The 17,814-nt window shown below is 38.6% G+C and overlaps 1 non-coding gene across 1 annotated transcript; it reads right to left on the bottom strand.

The window, feature by feature from the left end:
- Positions 1-8,185: 8,185 nt before the first annotated feature.
- LOC148574112 (small nucleolar RNA R71) lies at positions 8,186-8,293 on the bottom strand. The gene has a single exon (XR_015906148.1). It is a non-coding gene; the product is annotated as a small nucleolar RNA R71 (small nucleolar RNA).
- Positions 8,294-17,814: the final 9,521 nt, after the last annotated feature.

Raw genomic sequence — 17,814 nt, 5'->3', positions numbered from 1 at the left:
CCGTGGGTTAGTACCTTCCTGTCTCAACACTAATGTTCAAATTTTCTTTGTTAAATTAGTTGTTGCATTTGCATGTTTAATTGCATGTTTGTTTGATTTTATGCATTTAGTTACTACTTGGCTAAAGTAATAAATTTCTTTTTAGGACTCTTTTTTTGAAAAATTTCACTGATTTAAATTGAAAAATTTTTATGTTAAAACTTGTTTGAAGTTGTAGTTGGAACATAGTTAAAAGCTAAGAACACACAACCTGTGAGATTTTGAGCTTATTTATATGGTTACATTATTTAACCATAAATTTTTATTCTTGTGTGTTTTCTTCTCTATAATTGCAATATTTGCTTTGTTCCATTCTATATGTCCATTATTTAGTATATTTACATGCTTGCATATAATTGAGGCCATTATTTGTTATTAGCTCACTTATCCCAAATAAGCCTACCTTTTACATCGCCCTTGTTAGCCACTTTGAACTTTTTAACCCCCTTCTATTTCATGACCACATTACTAGCCTTAAGCAGAAAAACAAAATAAAAATCCCAAGTTGAATCCTTGGTTAGCTTAAGATGGATATTGTGTATAATTTAAGTGTGGAGAATTTTATGGGAACATGGGATGATATGAAAAAAAATAGGGAATTAAATTGAATGAGTTATTTGAAAATTTGGGAAACATGCTCATGTGAAATCAAAATAATTAAATTACCATGTGCATTGAAAAAAAATACTCAATAAATAAGTAAATAAATAAAGGGACAAAATTACCCCAATGCTAAGTTTAATAATGAAAGATCAATACACATGTGATAAATTAAAAAGAAAAGTTGATACATAAGTATGTGATGCAAAAGTGGGAATTTTGGGTAGTTAGGCATGAATTAGAATTATATAGAGTATATATATGTTAGGTGAAAGTTTAGGTTAATTAAAGATTTAATTTATAGCTCACTTAGCCATATATATATATATATATATATATATATATACCTTCACCCTTACCTTAGCCCCATTACAACCTTGAAAAGACCTCATGATATTTGCATTGGTACATTAAATTTTTGTTGATTAGTTAGATGAAGAACACAGTTTAGAAAGCGTGATTAGAGAAGAGTAGAGTGAATTACCCTATACACTTGAGAGACTAGAGTGATATACACTACCAGTGAGGGTTCAATGCTTGATTCTTTGTTCCCTGCTTTCATGAGCTATCTTCTTACAAGTTTACTTGTCCTTTATTGTATGATTTGAATTAGTGAAATTCGATTTATGTATATTCTTGGAGAATTTTATTTACTTTTAACCAAGTAGGTAGAAACATTTTGCATGTAGTTGCATTCATACAGATAGGTTGTATTTCATACATTCTATCATTCCTCTTCACTCCTTTATAGCTTCTCTTGAGCTTAGCATGAGGACATGCTAATGTTTAAGTGAGGGGAGGTTGATAAACCACTATTTCATGGTTTATCTTATGCTCAATTGAGTGGTTTTATCAACTCTTTACCCACTTATTCATACTATTTGCATGGTTTTATATTTTCCTTCCTGATTTTGTGCTATGACTGAAAACATGTTTCTTTGGTCTTAATTTGCTAATATTAATCCTCTTCTATTACCATTCGATGCCATGATATGTGTGTTAAGTGATTTCAGAGATTACAGGGCAGGAATGGCTTAGAGGATGGAAAGGAAGCATGGAAAAGTGGAAGGAATACAAGAAGTTGGAGAAATTGCTAAGCTGTCCAGCCTGAGCTCTTCGCACTCAAACAGTCATAACTTGAGCTACAGAGGTCCAAATGAGATGGTTCTAGTTGTGTTGGAAAGCTAACATCTGGGGCTTCGCAACGATATATAATTTGCCATAGCTGCTCCGAAGCCAGGCGACACAAACGCGTGGATTACGCGGATGCATAACCTGGCAGAAACGCAATCCACGCAAACACGTGCACAACGCCTCCGCGTCACTTTGCCGCGACCTGAACGTAACAAAAATCGCTGGGGGCAATTTCTGGGCTGTTTTTGACCCAATTTTCGGCCCGGAAAATACAGATTAGAGGCTATAAAGTGGGGGAATGCATCCATTCATCATACAACATATCATCAGCTCATAATTCACTTTTCATAATTTAGATGTAGTTTTTAGAGAGAGAGAGGTTCTCTCCTCTCTCTTAGGTTTTAGGATTAGGATTCCTCTTAAAGGATTTAGGATTTCAACTGCTTCTCAGGTTCAACGTTCCTTTTATTTATTTTCCCAATTTACTTTATGAACTTCTCCATGTTAGATTTGAATTTATGTTTAAATGTAATTTGATGTGTTTCAGATTTATGATCACTTTATTCTATTTATGAATGCTTTTAATTTAATTTAAATATTTTCTTCCTTTTGGCTTTGGTTAAATAATTGGTGACGCTTGAGTTATCAAATTCGAGGTGTTGACTGAAAATTGGAATTCTTCAAGAATTAATTCGAGTTCCACTAACTCTAGCCTTTCCCAAGGAAAGACTAGGACTTGAGGAATCAAATTAATTCATCCACTTAACTTACCTTCCTAGTTAGAGGTTAACAAAGTGGGGGAAAAAATCCAATTCTCATCACAATCGATAAGGATAACTAAGATAGGACTTTCAGTTCTTATACCTTGCCAAGAGTTTTATTAGATATTAATTTATTAATTCCTGCAATTTATTTTTCTTGTTATTTAAATTACATGTTCCTCACTTTCAAAATCCCCAATTTACAAGACTCATAACCAATAATAAGAACACCTCCCTGCAATTCCTTGAGAAGATGACCCGAGGTTAAATACTTCGGTTATCAATTTCAAAGGGGTTTGTTACTTGTGATAACCAAAATGTTTGTAAGAAAGGACTTTTTTTGGTTTAGAAGCTATACCTGCAACGAGGATTTATCTGCGAAAATTCTAGATCGCGCAAAAGTTCTCTCTTCAGTAAGCATGAAAAACTCAAAACCAAGTAGAAAAATATAACCACAACAATAGAATCCAACAAAGATTATAAACATAATGATGTTAAGATAACATCCTCTTTTAATACTCAGCAGCAATTAATGGTAAACAAGAAAAATAATCAAACACTTGCAATGAAAAAAAAGAAAATAAAATAAAAACTAACTAATCAACTAACTAACTAACTAATTAGTTAACTAAAATAAATGGTTATCAATGGTGTTTGGAAGTGTTGGATGAAGGGTACAAGAAGGGAAGAAGAAAGGAGAAGGAAAGAAATGGAAAGAGGAGAAGAAAAGAGATGTGTTGAAGGAAGGAAATCCGCGCGTACGCGCGCATGGCGCGCGCGCGCGGATGATGGTGTAATGGATGCGATGCGTATGCATACATGGCACGTGCGCGGATGGCTTATTTCGAGTAAATGTTGTTTTTTCTTGTCCTCTAGAGCAATGTATATTTGGAAGTACCCAGAATAGCCATCTAGAAAGCAATAATGGGATTTACCGGATAATCGATCGAGCATTTGATCGATAAACGGAAGCGGAAAATGATCTTTTCTAGTGGCCGAGTTCAACCTTTGGTAGTCTATACATACTCGCCAAGAGTTTTGCACCCGTGTTGCTATGAGCTCCCCGCTTTCATTTTTGATTGTGGTTACCCCGGATTTCTTTGGCACAACTTGAACGGTGCTTACCCATTCACTATCCGAAATGGGGTAGATGATGTCCGCCTCGAGTAACCGTGTTACCTCTTTCTTGATATCCTCCAAAATGGTAGGATTCAAGCACCTTTGAGGTTGTCTTACGGGTCTAGCTCCTTCCTCTAAAAAGATCCGATGCTCACACACATGGGGGCTTATCCCCACTAGATCCGCCAAGCTCTACCCTATTGCCCTTTTGTTCTTCCTCAAAACACATAGCAACTTCTCTTCTTGTTGAGGATTTAGTTCCCTTGCTATGATCACCGGGAACTTGTGGGCTTTATCAAGGTATGAATACTTTAGGTGGGGGTGGCAATGGCTTCAATTCTAGCTTTTGCTCTTGGCTTGTTACTTGAATTTCTTCACTTGGATCTTCACTATCTTCTTCAATCATATGTTTCTCTTCTAGCTTTGCACAACGCACTTCGGCTACAATGTTGTCAATTAAGTCACACGGGAATATGGAATGGTTCTCCGGTGGGTGTCTCATTGCCTCTTCTAGGCTAAAACTTACAACTCTCCCATCTATCTCAAACGAGTAGGTTCCCGAATGGGCATCCAACTTGAATCTAGAGGTCCTCAAAAACAGTCTCCCAAGTAGGATAGATGATGCCCTGTCGGATTCACTTGGTGGCATCTCAATAATATGGAAATCAATTGGAAATATCAAACCCTTGATGTTGACCAACACATCTTCCGCAATACCTGATGAGCGGATAATTTATACGCTTTTTGGCATTGTTTTTAGTATGTTTTTAGTAGGATCTAGTTACTTTTAGGGATGTTTTCATTAGTTTTTTTGTTAAATTCACATTTCTGGACTTTACTATGAGTTTGTGTGTATTTTTGTGATTTCAGGTATTTTCTGGCTGAAATTGAGGGACTTGAGCAAAAATCAGATTCAGAGGTTGAAGAAGGACTGCTGATGCTGTTGGATTCTGACCTCCCTGCACTCAAAGTAGATTTTCTGGAGCTACAGAACTCGAAATGACGCGCTTCCAATTGCGTTGGAAAGTAGACATCCAGGGATTTCTAGAAATATATAATAGTCCATACTTTGGCCAAGAATAGATGACGTAAACGGGCGTTCAACGCCAGTTCTCTGCCCAATTCTAGCGTCCAACGCCAGAAAAGGATCCAAAACCAGAGTTGAACGCCCAAACTGGCACAAAAGCTGGCGTTCAACTCCAAGAAGGACCTCTACACGTACAACACTCAAAGCTCAGCCCAAGCACACACCAAGTGGGCCCCGGAAGTGGATTTATGCATCAATTACTTACTTCTGTAAACCCTAGTAGCTAGTTTATTATAAATAGGACCTTTTTCTATTGTATTAGACATCCTGGATCGTATTTTGATCCTGTGATCACGTTTTGGAGGCTGGCCATCTCGGCCATGCCTGGACCTTTCACTTATGTATTTTTAACGGTAGAGTTTCTACACTCCATAGATTAAGGTGTGGAGCTCTGCTGTTCCTCAAAGATTAATGCAAAGTACTACTGTTTTCTATTCAATTCAACTTATTCTGCTTCTAAGATATTCATTCGCACTTCAACCTGAATGTGATGAATGTGACAATCATCATCATTCCCCATGAACGCGTGCCTGACAACCACTTCCGTTCTACTTTCGATTGAATGAATGTCTCTTAGATCTCTTAATCAGAATCTTCGTGGTGTAAGCTAGAATGATGGCGGCATTCAAGAGAATCTGGAAAGTCTAAACCTTGTCTGTGGTATTCCGAGTAGGATTCAATGATTGAATGACTGTGACGAGCTTCAAACTCGCGAGTGCTGGGCGTTAGTGACAGACACAAAAGGAGGGTGAATCCTATTCCAGCATGATCGAGAACCGACAGATGAATAGTCGTGCCGTGACAGGGTGCGTTGACCATTTTCACTGAGAGGAGGGGATGTAGCCACTGACAACGGTGATGCCCTTGCATAAAGCCAGCCATGGAAAGGAGTAAGACTGATTGGATGAAGACAGCAGGAAAGCAGAGGTTCAGAGGAACGAAAGCATCCCTATGCGCTTATCTGAAATTCTCACCAATGATTTACATAAGTATTTCTATCCCTATTTTATTAATTATTTTTGAAAACCCCATTACTATTTTATATCCGCCTGACTGAGATTTACAAGGTGACCATAGCTTGCTTCATACCAACAATCTCCGTGGGATTCGACCCTTACTCACGTAAGGTATTACTTGGACGACCCAGTGCACTTGCTGGTTAGTTGTGCGAAGTTGTGAACCATGGTATTGGCATCATGTTTTTGGCGCCATTACCAGGGAAAGAAAGAGCGATGAATTTTACATAATCAAAGTGTAATCACAATTTCTGCGCACCAAGTTTTTGGCGCCGTTGCCGGGGATTGTTTGAGTTTGGACAACTGACGGTTCATCTTGTTGCTCAGATTAGGTAACTTTCTTTTCGTTTTCTTTTCACAAAAAAAAAAATTTTTTTTCAAAAAAAAAATTCAAAATTTTCTTATCTATTTTCGAAAAAAAAAATGTTTTCAAAAATATATTTTTTTCTTCAGAATTTTTAAGAATGAATTCTAGTGTTTCATGAAGCATGTTGAACATGCCTCAATTCTTTTGGACTCAAGAGAAGAGCTTCTTTATCTTTCTTAGCAAATTGGCTGCTGAATGTAAAGTTCTGCTAAAGCTTGACTGGCTATTAAGCCATGTCTAACCCTCAGATTGGAGCTTTAGACTAACATGGCAAGATTCCTGGAATTCATGTTAAAAATTTTGGAATCCTTATTTTTCTTTTTTCAAAATGATTTTCGAAAAAATTAAAAGAAAATACAAAAAATTCATAAAATCATAAAAATAAAAAATATTTTTGTGTTTCTTGTTTGAGTCTTGAGTCATGTTATAAGTTTGGTGTCTTGCATGTTTTCTTTGCATTAAAAATTTTTCAAAAATGTGCTCTTGATATTCATCATGATCTTCATAGTGTTCTTGGTGTTCATCTTGACATTCATAGCATTCTTGCATGCATCACATGTTTTGATCAAAAATTCTCATGCATTGCATCATTTTTCTTGTTTTTCTCTCTCATCATAAAAATTCCAAAAATCAAAAAAATATCTTTCCCTTTTTCTCTCTTAAAATTTCGAAAATTAGATTTGACTTTTTCAAAAAAATTTTAAAATCTAGTTGTTTTCATGAGTCAAGTCAAATTTTCAATTTAAAAATCTTATCTTTTTCAAAATCTTTTTCAAAAATCAAATCTTTTTCATTTTTCTTAGTTATTTTCGAAAATTCCAAAAATATTTTTCAAAAATCTTTTTCTTATTTTTTTATATCAAAATTTCGAAAATAACAGTAACAATTAATGTTTTGATTCAAACTGAGTTCTAAAATCATATCTTGTGATTTCTTGTGAATCAAGTCATTAATTGTGATTTTAAAAATCAAATCTTTTTCAAAAACTAATTTCAAACATTTCTTTTCAAAATATCTTCTTATCATATCTTTTTCAAAAACTTGATTTCAAAATATCTTCTCTAACTTTCTAACTCCTTATCTTTTCAAAATTTGTTTCAACTAACTAACTAACTTTTTGTTTGTTTCTTATCTTTTTCAAAACCACCTAACTAACTCTCTCTCTCTAATTTTCGAAAATATCTCCCTCTTTTTCAAAATTTCTTTTTAATTAAACTAATTATTTTATTGTTTATTTGAATTTTCGAAAAAAAAAACTACTAACCCTTTTCAAAACTATTTTTGAAAATCACTAACTCTTTTTCAAAAATCATTTTCGAAAATTCTCCCTCTCCCATCTTATTCTATTTATTTATTTATCTACTAACATCTCCTCATCTCAATTCACTGCTCCTATCATCACCTTTGTGTTTGGATTCTTCATTCTTCTTCACCCCTATTTCTTTTCTTCTTCTACTAACAACAAGGAACCTCTTTACTGTGACATAGAGGATTCCTCTTCTTTTCTTGTTCTCTTCTCTTCCTTATGAGCAGGAACAAAGAAAAAGGCATTCTTATTGAAGCTGATCCAGAACCTGAAAGGACTCTGAAGAGGAAACTAAGAGAAGCTAAATTACAACAATCCAGAGACAACTTGATTGAAAATTTCGAACAAGTAAAGGAGATGGCAGCCGAACCCAACAACAATAATGCAAGGAGAATCCTTGGTGACTTTACTGCACCTAATTCCAATTTACATGGAAGAAGCATCTCCATTCCTGCCATTGGAGCAAACAACTTTGAGCTGAAACCTCAGCTAGTTTCTCTGATGCAGCAGAATTGTAAGTTTCATGGACTTCCATCTGAAGATCCTTTTCAGTTCTTAACTGAATTCTTGCAGATATGTGATACTGTTAAGACTAATGGAGTAGATTCCGAAGTCTACAGGCTCATGCTTTTCCCTTTTGCTGTAAGAGACAGAGCTAGAGTGTGGTTGGACTCTCAACCCAAAGACAGCCTGAACTCTTGGGATAAGCTGGTCATGGCTTTCTTAGCCAAGTTCTTTCTTCCTCAAAAGATGAGCAAGCTTAGAGTGGATGTTCAAACCTTCAAACAAAAAGATGGTGAATCCCTCTATGAAGCTTGGAAAAGATACAAACAGTTGACCAAAAAGTGTCCTTCTGACATGCTTTCAGAATGGACCATCCTGGATATATTCTATGATGGTTTATCTGAGCTATCAAAGATGTCATTGGATACTTCTGCAGGTGGATCTATTCACCTAAAGAAAACACCTGCAGAAGCTCAAGAACTCATTGACATGGTTGCTAATAACCAGTTCATGTACACTTCTGAGAGGAATCCTGTGAGTAATCGGATGCCTATGAAGAAGGGAATTCTTGAAGTTGATACTCTGAATGCCATATTGGCTCAGAACAAAATATTGACTCAGCAAGTCAATATGATTTCTCAGAGTCTGAATGGAATGCAAGCTGCATCCAACAGTACTCAAGAGGCTTCTTATGCAGAAGAAGCTTATGATCCTGAAAACCCTGCAATAGCAGAGGTGAATTACTTAGGTGAACCTTATGGAAACACCTATAACCCATCATGGAGAAATCATCCAAATCTCTCATGGAGGGATCAAAGGCCTCAACAAGGCTTTAATAATGGTGGAAGAAACAGGTTTAACAATAATAAACCTTTTCCATCATCCACTCAGCAACAGACAGAGAACTCTGAACAAAATACTTCTAACTTAGCAAACTTAGTCTCTGATCTATCCAAGGCCACTGTAAGTTTCATGAATGAAACAAGGTCTTCCATTAGAAATTTGGAAGCACAAGTGGGCCAGCTGAGTAAAAGGATCACTGAAATCCCTCCTAGCACTCTCCCAAGTAATACAGAAGAAAATACAAAAGGAGAGTGCAAGGCCATTGACATAACCAAAATGGCCGAACCCAATGAGGGAGAGGAGGACGTGAATCCCAAGGAGGAAGACCTCCTGGGACGTCCAGTGATCAATAAGGAGCTTCCCTCTGAGGAACCAAAGGACTCTGAGGCCCATCTAGAGACCATAGAGATTCCATTGAACCTCCTTATGCCATTCATGAGCTCTGATGAGTATTCCTCTTCTGAAGAGAATGAGGATGTTACTGAAGAGCAAGCTGCCAAGTTCCTTGGTGCAATCATGAAGCTAAATGCCAAATTATTTGGCATTAAAACTTGGGAAGATGAACCTCCCTTGTTCACCAATGAACTAAGTGATCTGGATCAACTGACATTGCCTCAGAAGAGACAGGATCCTAGAAAGTTCATAATACCTTGTACCATAGGCACCATGATCTTTAAGGCTCTGTGTGACCTTGGTTCAGGAATAAACCTCATGCCCCTCTCTGTAATAGAGAAACTGGGAATCTATGGGGTGCAAGCTGCTAAAATCTCATTAGAGATGGCAGACAATTCAAGAAAACAGGCTTATGGACAAGTAGAGGACGTGTTAGTAAAGGTTGAAGGCCTTTACATCCCTGCTGATTTCATAGTCCTAGATACTGGAAAGGAAAAGGATGAATCCATCATCCTAGGAAGACCTTTCCTAGCCACAGCAAGAGCTGTGATTGATGTGGACAGAGGAGAATTGATCCTTCAGATAAATAAGGACAACCTTGTGTTTACAACTCAAGGATCTCCCTCTGCATCCATGGAGAGGAAGCATAAAAAGCTTCTCTCAAAGCAGAGTCAAACAAAGCCCCCACAGTCAAACTCTAAGTTTGGTGTTGGGAGGCCACAACCAAACTCTAAGTTTGGTGTTGAAATCCCATATCCAAACTCTAAGTTTGGTGTTGGAGAATCTCAACAATGCTCTGAACATCTGTAAGGCTCCATGAGAGCCCACTGTCAAGCTATTGAAATTAAAGAAGCGCTTGTTGGGAGGCAACCCAATTTTTATTTATCTAACTATATTTTTCTTAGTTATATGTCTTTATAGGTTCATGATCATGTGGAGTCACAAAATAAATATAAAAATTGAAAACGAAATCAAAAACAGCAGAAGAAAAATCACACCCTGGAGGAAGCATCTGCCTGGCGTTCAACGCCAGAACAGAGCATGGTTCTGCCGCTGAACGCCCAAAATGGGCAGTATCTGGGTGCTGAACGCCCAAAATGGGCATCATCTGGGCGCTGAACGCCAGAATTGCACCCTGGAGAGGAGCTGGCGCTGAACACCCAGAACAAGCATGGTTCTGGCGTTCAACCCCAGAAATGGGCAACAAATGGGCGTTGAACGCCCAAAATGGGCACCAACCTGGCGCTGAACGCCCAGAGTTGTGTGCAAGGGCATTTTACATGCCTAATTTGGTGCAAGGTTGTAAATTCTTGAACACCTCAGGATCTGTGGACCCCACAGGATCACTTTAGGATCTGTGAACCCCACAGAATCCCCACCTACCTCTACTCACTTCTTCTCACCCCTCACCACTCTCTTTCACAAAATCCCATAAACACTCGCCCCCAAAACCCTTCACCAATCACCTCAATCTCTCTTCCCCATCACCTCCTCACCACTCACATCCATCCACTCTTCCCCATAAACCTACCTCATAAACTCCACCTACCTTCAAAATTCAAAATCAATTTCCCACCCAAACCCACCCTAAATGGCCGAACCTTCACCCACTTCCCATCCCTATATATAACCCTCCATTCTTCCTCATTTTCACACAACACAACCCCTTCTCCCTCTCCTCCATTTCTTCTTCTTCTTCATCTATTCTTTCTTCTCTTGCTCGAGGGCGAGTAATATTCTAAGTTTGGTGTGGTAAAAGCATAAGCTTTTTGTTTTTCCATTACCATTGATGGCACCTAAGACCGGAGAATCCTCTAGAAAAGGAAAAGGGAAGACAATTGCTTCCATCTCTTAGCCATGGGAGATGGAAAGATCCATCTCACAAGCCCATCACTAAGAAAATGATGGAGCAAACAAGAGAGCACATTCATGGATCTCAACAGGCACATGAAGAAGCTCATCATCAAGAAATCCCTGAGATACCTCAGGGGATACAGTTTCCTCCACAAAATTTTTTGGAGCAAATCAACAACTCCCTAGGAGAATTAAGTTCCAACATGGGACAACTAAGGGTGGAACATCAAGAGCACTCCATCATCCTTCATGAAATAAGAGAAGATCAAAAAGTAATGAGGGAGGAGCAACAAAGACAAGGAAGAGACATAGAAGAGCTCAATGACATCATTGGTTCCTCAAGAAGGAAACGCCACCATCACTAAGGTGGATTCATTCCTTGTTCTCATTTCTTCTGTTTTTCGTTTTCTATGTTATGTGCTTATCTATGTTTGTGTCTTCATTACATGATCATTAGTAGTTAGTAACTATGTCTTAAAGTTATGAATGTCCTATGAATCCATCACCTCTCTTAAATGAAAAAAAATGTTTTAATTCAAAAGAACAAGAAGTACATGAGTTTTGAATTTATCCTTGAACTTAGCTTAATTATATTGATGTGGTGACAATGCTTCTTGTTTTCTGAATGTATGCTTGAACAGTGCATATGTCTTTTGAAGTTGGTGTTTAAGAATGTTTAATATGTTGGCTCTTGAAAGAATGATGACAAGGAGACATGTTATTTGATAATCTGAAAAATCATAAAAATGATTCTTGAAGCAAGAAAAAGCAGCAAAGAACAAATCTTGCAGAAAAAAAAAGGGCGAAAAAAAAAATTAGAAAGAGAAAGAAAAAGCAAGCAGAAAAAGCCAAAAGCTCTTAAAACCAAGAGGCAAGAGCAAAAAGCCAATAACCCTTAAAACCAAAAGGCAAGGGCAAATAAAAAGGATCCCAAGGCTTTGAGCATCAGTGGATAGGAGGGCCTAAAGGAATAAAATCCTGGTCTAAGCGGCTAAACCAAGCTGTCCCTAACCATGTGCTTGTGGCGTGTAGGTGTCAAGTGAAAACTTGAGACTGAGCGGTTAAAGTCAAGGTCCAAAGCAAAAAAAGAGTGTGCTTAAGAACCCTGGACACCTTTAATTGGGGACTTTAGCAAAGCTGAGTCACAATCTAAAAAGGTTCACCCAATTATGTGTTTGTGGCATTTATGTATTCGGTGGTAATATTGGAAAACAAAGTGCTTAGGGCCACGGCCAAGACTCATAAAACAGCTGTGTTCAAGAATCATCATACTGAACTAGGAGAATCAATAACACTATCTAGACTCTGAGTTCCTATAGATGCCAATCATTCTGAACCTCAATGGATAAAGTGAGATGCCAAAACTATTCAAGAGGCAAAAAGCTATAAGTCCCGCTCATTTGATTGGAGCTATGTTTCATTGATAGTTTGGAATTTATAGTATATTCTCTTCTTTTTATCCTATTTGATTTTCCATTGCTTGGGGACAAGCAACAATTTAAGTTTGGTGTTGTGGTGAGCGGATAATTTATACGCTTTTTGGCATTGTTTTTAGTATGTTTTTAGTAGGATCTAGTTAATTTTAGGGATGTTTTCATTAGTTTTTATGTTAAATTCACATTTCTGGACTTTACTATGAGTTTGTGTGTTTTTCTGTGATTTCAGGTATTTTCTGGCTGAAATTGAGGGACTTGAGCAAAAATCAGATTCAGAGGTTGAAGAAGGACTGCTGATGCTGTTGGATTCTGACCTCCCTGCACTCAAAGTGGATTTTCTGGAGCTACAGAACTCGAAATGGCACGCTTCCAATTGCGTTGGAAAGTAGACATCCAGAGCTTTCTAGAAATATATAATAGTCCATACTTTGGCCAAGAATAGATGACGTAAACGGGCGTTTAATGCCAGTTCTCAGCCCAATTCTGGCGTCCAACGACAGAAAAGGATCCAAAACCAGAGTTGAACGCCCAAACTGGCACAAAAGCTGGCGTTCAACTCTAAGAAGGACCTCTACACGTGCAACACTCAAAGCTCAGCCCAAGCACACACCAAGTGGGTCCCGGAAGTGGATTTATGCATCAATTACTTACTTCTGTAAACCCTAGTAGCTAGTTTATTATAAATAGGACCTTTTTCTATTGTATTAGACATCCTGGATCGTATTTTGATCCTGTGATCACGTTTTGGAGGCTGGCCATCTCGGCCATGCCTGGACCTTTCACTTATGTATTTTTAACGGTAGAGTTTCTACACTCCATAGATTAAGGTGTGGAGCTCTGCTGTTCCTCAAAGATTAATGCAAAGTACTACTGTTTTCTATTCAATTCAACTTATTCTACTTCTAAGATATTCATTCGCACTTCAACCTGAATGTGATGAACGTGACAATCATCATCATTCCCCATGAACGCGTGCCTGACAACCACTTCCGTTCTACTTTCGATTGAATGAGTGTCTCTTAGATCTCTTAATCAGAATCTTCGTGGTGTAAGCTAGAATGATGGCGGCATTCAAGAGAATCCGAAAAGTCTAAACATTGTCTGTGGTATTCCGAGTAGGATTCAATGATTGAATGACTGTGACGAGCTTTAAACTCGCAAGTGCTGGGCGTTAGTGACAGACGCAAAAGGAGGGTGAATCCTATTCCAGCATGATCGAGAACCGACAGATGAATAGCCGTGCCGTGACAGGGTGCATTGACCATTTTCACTGAGAGGAGGGGATGTAGCCACTGACAACGGTGATGCCCTTGCATAAAGCCAGCCATGGAAAGGAGTAAGACTGATTGGATGAAGACAGCAGGAAAGCAGAGGTTCAGAGGAACGAAAGCATCTCTATGCGCTTATCTGAAATTCTCACCAATGATTTACATAAGTATTTCTATCCCTATTTTATTAATTATTTTCGAAAACCCCATTACTATTTTATATCCGCCTGACTGAGATTTACAAGGTGACCATAGCTTGCTTCATACCAACAATCTCCGTGGGATTCGACCCTTACTCACGTAAGGTATTACTTGGACGACCTAGTGCACTTGCTGGTTAGTTGTGCGAAGTTGTGAACCATGGTATTGGCATCATGTTTTTGGCGCCATTACAAGGGAAAGAAAGAGCGATGAATTTTACATAATCAAAGTGTAATCACAATTTCTACGCACCAATACCCGTCATGGTTATTATGCTCTTGTCCGCCAAGACAAACCTAGCCGCCGATCGCTTCAACGGTGGGAGCTTCAATAGATGTAAACGGAAAGAGGAATAATGCTAACGCATGCACCAAGGTAACACATACAATCAATGAATTGAATTCCATCAATGACACAAGAGACTAAACAAGGACCCGGATCAACACACTTTTCTGGAATGGCTCCCATCAAAGCCGAAATAGAACTCCCCAATGGAATGGTTTCCAACTCATGAATTCTATCTTTGTTCATACACATGTCCTTGAAAAATTTTGCATATTTAGGCACTTGATGTATAGCATCAAAGAGGGGGATAGTTACCTCCACTTTCTTAAACATCTCTACCGTTTTTGGGTCAAGTTCTACACGCTTCTTAGCCTTTCTTGCCAATGTAGGAAATGGGATTGGTTGAGCCACTTCCTCTAAGACTTGCTCCTTTCTAGGGACTTCACTCCTTGGTTGAGGATCTTTATCTTCAACTATCACGTGTGCTTCCTCCTCCTCTTCTATTTCTTCTATCTCAACTCCATTCTCTTCTTGAGTAACGGTCAATGGTCTAGGTGCCTTTGAGTCCCTTTCTTTCAATTGAGTTCCGAACCTCAAGGTTACGGTGTTGATGCCACCCTTGGGGTTGGGTAGATGTTGAGAAGGTATGGCACTAGAGTTTGAGGCTTGAGGAGTGGAAGTAGAAGGTAGCTCTATGCGAGCAATGAGAGCTTGGAGGGTGGAAGTAAGACCATTGAGACTTGAGTTGAGTGTGTTTTGGAGTTTTTTTTTTGCCCTTGGAGTATGGATCGAAGTGTGTCATCTTGATTTAGAGAAGTGGAAGGATATGTGATTTGTGGTGCTTGGAGTTGGTTGGGTTGAGGTAGTTGCCTATGAGGTGGTATGTAGGTTTGATAGTTCCTTCCTTGGTTTGGTTGTTGGTTTGGAGGGTTTTGTGAATATCGGTTTTGTGGAGTGTTGTTTTTTCATCTTTGGTTGCCTCCATTGTCCCTACCTCCTTGTTGATAATTATCCCGCCAACCTTGGTTGGAGCCATCCCTCCAACCTTGATTAGAGTTGTTACTCCCTTGGCTATAGTTGCCTCCTTGTTGGGGGTACCCTTGGTTGTAATTGCTCTCTTGTAAATGGTATCCTTGATTGGCACGTTCATAGTAGGAGCGATCATAAAAGTTATAGGTAGACGCTAGAGTGTTATCTTCTTGGAGACTTGGACACTCATCCATGTAGTGGGAGTAGCATGAGCAAATGCCGCACACTTTTTGGGGGACCAATTGTTGACCTTGTTGGTTTTGAGGAGGTGGTGGTTGTTGTTGGGATGGAGGTTGTTGTTGATTCACTTGGAGTTGCTTTAGAAGACTTGTCATCTCACATAAGGTCTTAGTAAGGGTAGCGGTCTCACCACTAGAAGAAACTTCATTCACGGCCTTTGGGCGGTTGACTCTGTGTCTAGCATGTTGAGTGAACTCGGCCAAGTCAGTAATGAGTTGCCATGCCTCCTCCGCCGTCCTATACTTCGACAAAGAACAGTTGCTTGAAGCATCCAATAAATTCTTATCTTGCTCCCTCATGCCTTGGCACACATAGCTAAGCAATACTTGAGTGTCAATCATGTGGTTAGGGCACGAGTCAAGAAGTTTGTGGAATCACTCCCAATACTCATATAAAGTTTCCATCTCGCCTTGTACAATACATGAGATCTCCTTCCTTAGCTTGTCCGTCATTTCTACGGGCATGAATTTATCAAGGAATTCTCTTTTAAGCAAATCCTAATCGGACACAACATCACTAGGTAAGGTATAAAACCACTCCTTGGCTCTTCCCTTAAAGTCCTTCCCGACAACCATATAGCCACTTCATCGGATCCTTCCCGCCTAGTAGTTGAGCATACACCATGAAAGTCCTTGAGGTGTCTAATTGGATCTTGTGCGGGAAGTCCATAGAACTTGGGTAAAAGATTGATGAGAGCGGTCTTGAGTTCAAAGTTTGTATTCAAGTTGGGATGAAGTACATGGAAAGGTTGAAGAACAAAATCCGGTGCACCCGCTTCCTTGAGAGTAACTCTCCTTGGAGCGGCCATATCGTCAACACCTAGATAAAAAGAAGAACTATTAGTAGTATCAACGGAAGAGTAATTAGTGCCTTCGTTGGATGACGATGATATGGTTGGTGAATTGGTAAGAACCTTTTTACCTTCCTCAAAGGCTAACCGCCTCCGAGCTTGCCTAATATAAAGCAAAGTTCTTTCAATTTCCGAATCAAATGGTGCTAAGCTCGGATTTGGTAGTGAACGCATCATGCAATGAAGGAGAAAAGAAGCTCATGACATCAATTGGTATCTAAGCAAAGACTAATCCTAATTAACAATCAAACAAACAAACAATCAAGAGAGAAATGCAAGTATTCACATATTAACATATTCACACTAACCAATAGAATGGCACACATAAGCACTCCCCGGCAACGGCGCCATTTTGATAAACCGAATATTCTTATGCCGGTTAGAAATTAACAATGAATCCAATCGTGAGTATAGTCTAACCAACACGCAAATATCGCATCAAACAATTCTAAAATCTATGACCGAGAGTATTGATCTCGGGTCGTTCTCCCTAGGAATTGCTTTAGAATGCACATCATTGATTAGGAAATCTTTTGTGGTTTTGAGAGTTGGTGCAAGAATTCAAGCTAACAAAAGCAAACAACAATTAATTGAGATAAAAGCCTTGGCTAAGGGTAAGTATTGGAAGTTCCATCATTATAGTTTCCTTCAATTATGATATCAATTGATTGTTGCTTCATTTAGTTAACCCCTAACAATGGAGGAAAGTCAAATAAGAGTAACTAACTTGAGTCACAAGTCCTAGTCTCACCCTAGGGAAGTCTAGCTTTAGTGCACTCTAAGTCAATTAGCAATTCTCAATTCATAATCTATAATTGATATCCACTATTCAAGTGTCTCTAATAACTCAACCCCTAAGCCAAGTAAGAGAAATCTACTCCATAGCTAGGGTTGTCATTATCACAAACAATTGGTAGGCAATCATAGAAGACATGATGTAATTGAGAGAAGAAAATTGAATTAAAGCTATCTAATCCAAACAATCATCAACAATCAAGCAATTGAATGAAATTCCACAATTTATTAATCCAAGTTCAAAGTAACAAAGTCAAAAAAATCTAGATCTAAGAAATTGAATCAAAAGAGTATCAATTAAGAGTAGAAGAAGAGTGGATCTACAACTTGTATCCAAACAAAAGTGAATTAGCAATGGATCTCACCAAGGAATCAAAGGAGAATTGCAATGGAGGAAGTGAAATCTTAGAGAGAAGTTGGAATTTCTCTCTCTAAAAACAAAATGTAACTAACTCTCTAAAATATCTAGAATTATGACTAATTGTCCTAACACTCCTAATCCTTGGTCTTCTTAAGCTTTTCCCTCCAAAATTCTGCTCCAAAACTGGGCCTGGGGTCCCCTGAAATTGCTGGTCACATTTTTCCTTTAAAAAATCATGTGCGTCTTCGACGCGTACGCGCACCTGGAGTCTTCTGCGATCTGAGCGCAGGTGCATAGTGCGCGCGCGCGTCCAATGACTTGTGGCC

The sequence above is a fragment of the Arachis ipaensis genome, chromosome B2, assembly GCF_059453495.1.
Source record: "Arachis ipaensis isolate K30076 ecotype BB chromosome B2, ASM5945349v1, whole genome shotgun sequence".
Taxonomy (NCBI): domain Eukaryota; kingdom Viridiplantae; phylum Streptophyta; class Magnoliopsida; order Fabales; family Fabaceae; genus Arachis; species Arachis ipaensis.
This window is presented reverse-complemented; position numbering and strand designations above follow the sequence as displayed.